Genomic DNA, 6,000 nt, shown 5'->3' with positions numbered 1-6,000 from the left:
CCCGGTTCGGATCCCACATATGAGGGCCAGTGACACAAAACGACAGCAACTTGTCTGTTCCCCTTCCCCCAACTCCCCAGCACTGTTCCCATCCCCCCAATTCCCCAATAAAAATCTTTAAAAAAAATATGTTTTGATTCCTCCTGGAAAGCACCAACTTCTTTGGAGGTTGGGGAAGGCCAATTGACATTTTGCAAGTTAATGGAAAGAGTCTCCAGTGGGGAGACCCAGGCTAGCACTGTACCAGATTTTTGGTTTATTTCATTGAGGTTTCAGCAGTTGATTGACTGACTCCTGAGCCTGGTTACTCACCCTTAACCCGTCCTGTACAGCGATTATATAATGTAACCTTCCCAATAGTCCTATGGTAGTTGCATTAACCCATTTTGCAGATGAGGAAATTGAGGCCCCAAGAGGTTCATTCACTTGTGCTAAATCACACAGCACATGAGGAGCAGAGCTGGGTTTCAACTTAGCTCTCTGTGACCCAGGAAGCCTAGCCGGTTCCCTGACACCCCTCTGGGAGTGGCTCTAGCCAAGATCTAACTGGGTTTTCTCTCCTAACCTCTCTCCCTTCTCCCCCGTATCCAAAGCAAGGAGCCCTGAGCTTTTCAGAGTCTGTGGTGGATTCCTTATGTTGATGTTGAAGGTTACAGTCCCTGGCCCTGAAACCTGAGGTTTAGAATCAGCAAATGCCCACTTACTCTGTGATGGGACCCCCTGACCTCCCATCTGTATTAGGGAATTAGTGGCGTGGAGGCAGGGGCCCTGGCTCTATCTCCATACATGCCTCACCGGTCCTCCATGGCCCCCGCACGTGTCCCTGCACAAACCTGGCTTTCCCTTCATTCTCTCACACATGTTCCTGCATATGCCTCCTTTCCCACCAACCCTCCAATGCCTGACTTGTTCCCACATGATTGGTCCTAGCCTGGCCTGAGACAGCCTCTACCCCTAACCCCAGGTTTCCCTTAAGGAATCATCTCTCATTACCATGACCTTGAACTCAGCACTGTATGGGAGCATTTGGGGACCTGTTTGACAAGGGCCTCTGGTCAGGCCACCCTACCTACCTGCCAGGCCAAACGCCCCATGAGAAAGGAATCACTCCCTCCCTGGCCTGCCCCTTTTGTACCAAGCTGCATAATGGGGAGAAAACCCAGGACCCTCAGCGTCTGGCCCCAGGAGTGAGAACCCAGAGATCATGCCCTTTTCTCTCCCTGCCAGACAACAGTCCTGGAGCTTTGGGCAGCCCCAACTTCCCACCTCAGGAGCGAAAGACTGCAGCCCCCACCTCACAGCTTCTGAGAACCAAGGTCCCCCACCTTAAGGCCTCCCTGAGCCTCCGCCACCCAAGTTCCTGTGGAAGCCACAGGACCAAATGATAGAGGGGAGCCCCAGGGAGATGGCCTGAAGGAACCCCACCTGCTGTCCTGTGAAGCATATCCTCGGACTGCAGGAGCCCCTCCAGAGCCTGGCTCCATGGACAAGAGAAACTCTCTCCACTCCACATTTCAAGTTCCATGCTTCAAGGTCTGTCTTTCTGGACCTCACTCCCTCCAGTCCACAGGGAAGACGGGCCTCTCTGGGGTCTGGAGTGGGAGCGGCTACTCCGAGACAGGGGGATGACGAAACAGAAGTGCGCCACGGGACATCCTCAGGGCCGGGCGGGTATACGGCTGCTGGGCGGAGACTTGGGATGGGCGGTGGCAGCTAGGTGTATCGTGCTGGGGGTGGGGCGAGTACTGAGGCCGACGGGCGCGCTTCCCGGAAGTTGCCAGCAGAGGGCGCGCGAGGACCGGCGAAGAGTCCTGGCCGAGTGCGAGGGCCTCGGATGGGGGTATGGTAGAGGGGGCGGCAGGTGCTGCGGAGGAACAGCCCGGGAAGGCTTCTCTCCCAGCTCCGGGGATGGGGAGTGGGCCGGGAAGGATCCAAACTGAGCAATACGTCGTCCCCTTGCTCCTCTGGAGAAGGCGGCCGATGGGGATGTGGCCTAGCGCGCCCCTCCATGGGTGTGTAGACACTCTCATGACTCGGCAAGGGAGCAGGGTTTGTGGATCCAGGCCTGGTGACGTTGATACTGAATTAAGCGGACTAGCCTCCGGTCGGGACTCTGTGCCTCAGTTTCCCCCTGGGTGAATTCTGTCCTTGTTCCTGGAAGCTCTCAACTGGGAGACCAGGTGGAGTTAAAACACCCAATGAGAGTGAACCATTACCTACGCAGTCCCTACCCAGTATGTCCTACTCCCCTTTCCCTCACTAACTTAGTCTGCAGAACTGGGGGCGAGGCGGCTGTATAAAAAGATGGGGAGAGGAGAAAAGAGTGAGTGGTGGAGGGAGAGGTGGCACGGGAGAAGCAAATGGCAGGGGAGAGTGGAGGAGGAGGAAGGCGAGGTGGGTGGGGTGGGTGGGAAACTCTCCTGAGACTGGGGTCATTCGCCCTCCTACGGGCTGTGCTGGGGTCCCAGATCTCTGCTGTATCCTGGGAACCATTGTTCTGCCCTCTCCAGCTGCCATGATTTATGGCTGGGCCAGGCCAAGCGACCTTGGATGGATAACTAATGACGGGTCAATAACGCTACAGAAAAAGTGAACTGTTGAGGGAGGAGGGACCATTAGCTGCTATCCCTTTCCTCCCGGCTGCCTCTCTCTAGTCCTCTTGCTAGGTAGGGGTTTCCTGAAGGCTCTTGGAGGGCCCGGGAGGTGATGGTTAACACAGGTGAAATAGTGACGGGGGGGGGCGGCAGGGACCAGAAAATACTGGAGAGACCCAAAGTGAGTCACATGAGGGTGAGGGAGACAGGTGGAGGGGCCTGGGATGCCCCGCCCCCCCTCCGTTCTGTAGACAGGAACAGGAGTCACATGTTGGGAAGCCAAAGTTAGCAGGTGGAGTACCGCTCAGGCAGAAGGCAGGGCACCCTGAGAGAGAAATAGGGGGGAACCATGCTGCTCTCTACTCCTCTCCTTCCCCCTCCACCAGGCTCTCTCCCCCAGCCCATATCTCTGGAGGTGTCCTCTGCCTCCCACTACCCCAAGCTACCCACAGTCAGAGTGTTTAGTCGTGGGGGCACCTCATATTTGCCCTGTGTTCCTACTGGCAGGTGGGTAGTGGGCGGTGGGGTCTCAACTCCTAGATCATCTGGAGTAGACCAAAGCCTCCTCATCCCTGGTCTGCCAACTCTCCTCCTGTTTGAGGTCACTTGGCTGGTCCCTTGGGTCCCCAGTCTATTGTCAACACCCCAGGGAACCCAGAGTTGAGGGGAAGGAATTAGCTTTCTCAATACCTGACTTGAAATATATCTCTAATAATCTCTGTCAGCATGAAGATGCCTGTGTAAGTGCGTTTACATGTCATAGTCCCATTTTGTGGATGAAGAAGTTGAGGCACAGAAAGAAAGCAGCAGTCAGCAGAGGAAGGAGCTGAGACTTGGATTCAGATCCTCTGGCTCCAAATCATAGCCTCCCCCACCCCATCACCCCAGGATCCTGGGCTCCTCCTTCTGCTAGCTCATCCTTAACTTCTGCCCAGCTTGGTCTGCAAGGGAGATACCCAATGAGGGGGCCACCGAGCAACGGCATTCTTACCCGAAAGTGGACACTGGGTGACAGAATAACCTGGAGGCAGTATAGGGCAGTGGCTATGGGCTAGGGGAACATATTTGGGCCTGCATGTACCCCTCATGGTGGGTGACTGGATGCCCAGTGTGTACACATGTGGACTCATGTGTGCCCATTCATTCATGCATCACTTATTCCTTCAACTAACAGGTATTAAGTGGCAAGCATGTGCTATGCCCTGGGGACATAGGGACAACACTGGGGAGCTTATATTCCAGCAAGGGAGTACATAAGATAGGTATGTATTAGGAGGCACCTCTACAGCATGCAGCTGCGAGTGTACTCACTGAGGAGTAGAAATGAGCATGGCAGAGGCATATGTGAGGCCCTAGCTCCCACTCGGGATGGAGACGCCGAATCCTCACCCATCACCTCAACCCCTCACTCCACATCCAGATTCCCACACACCCCTGGCCCCAACCAAACTCACCATCCTCCCACCCCCTTGCTCCATCTACTATCTTAATCAACCTGGAAACCTGAGCGATCCCTGGCTCCAGGGCTGGCTACATAATTTTCAGGGCCCAGTGCCAAATGAAAATACAGGCTCTTTATTATAAAATTATTAAAAATTTCAAGACAGCATGAAATCCAGCATAAGGCCCTTCTAAATGTAGGGCGCTGTGGGACTGCACAGGTCACATGCCTGTGAAGTCAGTCCTGCCTGCCACCTGACACAGGCTTACTTCCCATTCATTGACCTCCTGGTCCTCTCCTTTTCTATGTCCAGTACTAGCTCAGGTCTCATGCTCTCTCATGTGGACTTGCCTCCTCATTTGTCCCATAGCCTCCAGCCTCTCTCTGGCTCCAGCCTCATGTCCCCAGTCTGTCCGAGAAGCCTCATTCCCACCACACTCACCCAACTCCATTTGCTTGGACTCCTAGCTTCTTAGACTCGTTGGCTCCAAACATTCCCTACACTTCAACATTTCCATACCATTCCCCCCCACCCCACAGAATTCAACTCCTTTTGAAAATTTACTCTTCCTTTAGCCACCTCCTCCAGGAAGACTTTTCTGATTTTCCAGTTGAAAATCTCATGTCACAAACTATGGACTTGTGTCACAGCACAAATCGTCTTCTGCCTTCACTCATAGCCATTTGCCTGGTCCCTCTATAGTAGACTTAACATTCTAGACCACAGCGATGATGTCATATTCATCACTGTAACTGCACAGCACCTAGTTGACGTGCGTGGTAGGGGCTCAGTTAATATTTGTTGATGCAGCTGTGGGTATCTTTTATGTGTGGGTGTGTTTAGAGGCCCTGAATTGTGTGCACAGGGCTGTGTGTAAGGGCTTGTGTCCATGCACAAGCATTTCTGCTTATGTGTAACATATTATCCATGTATGTGCAGGCATGTTGACAGCATACATGTGCCCAGACAGAAGTGGTTTCTGTAGGCATGTGCATGACTTGCAGGTGCAGGGGTATGCATGGCTCTGTGTACACGGATTTCTGTTAGTGGGTCTGTACACAGATCTGGTGGCAGATGTATGCTCACGCAGGGCACAAAAGCATGTGTCCGTGGTCCTGTGAGGTGGGGGAGCTGCAGGTGCACCGTGCAAGGACACAGGCGGCTGGTGCGTGTGCAGGCCATGTGTGTGCACAGCTGCGTGTCCTGGCCGCCGGCAAGCCTGACGCCCAGTGCGCCCCCTGCTCCCGCTGAGCGCGCTGCTTTGTTCCTACGCTGCGGGGCGGCCGCTTGGGCTCTCAGCTCCCGGGCCTGGGCATCTCGGCCCCGCCCGCCGTGATTGGCGGCCAGGCAGGCGGCTCGGCTCCCTCCCGGGCGGGCGGAGCCGGATCGGCTCCCGTTACCGGCGCAGGGGTGGGGGGTGGGGGGCGCCAGGCCATCCATCTTCTGTTATTACAGCGTAATGGGGCTGCTCGGGCGCCCGCCCATTTGTCATCGGCCTCGTTCGCTGATAACGGGCATTTGTCATCACTTTCCTCTGCGCCAATGTCATCAGCGCTGCTGACAGGCGGGGGTGGGGGGTGTCGCGTGCATGAGCACAGGCGCGCACACAGGCACGTGGACCTTCTGGACACACGCTCATGTACATATTACAGGCACACGGGACATGAGGGGGCACGCCAAACCTGGGGGGACACATGTCCCTGTGTGTGGATCAAGGATCCCTGGAGACGGACACACATGCAGACACACTCAGAACAGCCTCATCTGTCAAGCAGATATTCCCAGCTGGAGATCCTCTTCCCCAGTAGAGGAGACGTGTGCTGGGGGGAGGGGTTGGTGTTCGTGGTTAATGGCAGCTTGAGTGCAGGTGGCCCTCTGCCAGCTCCCTGTATGCACACGTGTGACATCAGCCACCAACATTTATTGAGCCCCCTATAGGCTCTACAGGCTTGTGTGTGACTGTG

The sequence above is a fragment of the Hipposideros armiger genome, unplaced genomic scaffold (assembly GCF_001890085.2).
Source record: "Hipposideros armiger isolate ML-2016 unplaced genomic scaffold, ASM189008v1 scaffold_28, whole genome shotgun sequence".
NCBI lineage: Eukaryota > Metazoa > Chordata > Mammalia > Chiroptera > Hipposideridae > Hipposideros > Hipposideros armiger.
This window is presented reverse-complemented; position numbering follows the sequence as displayed.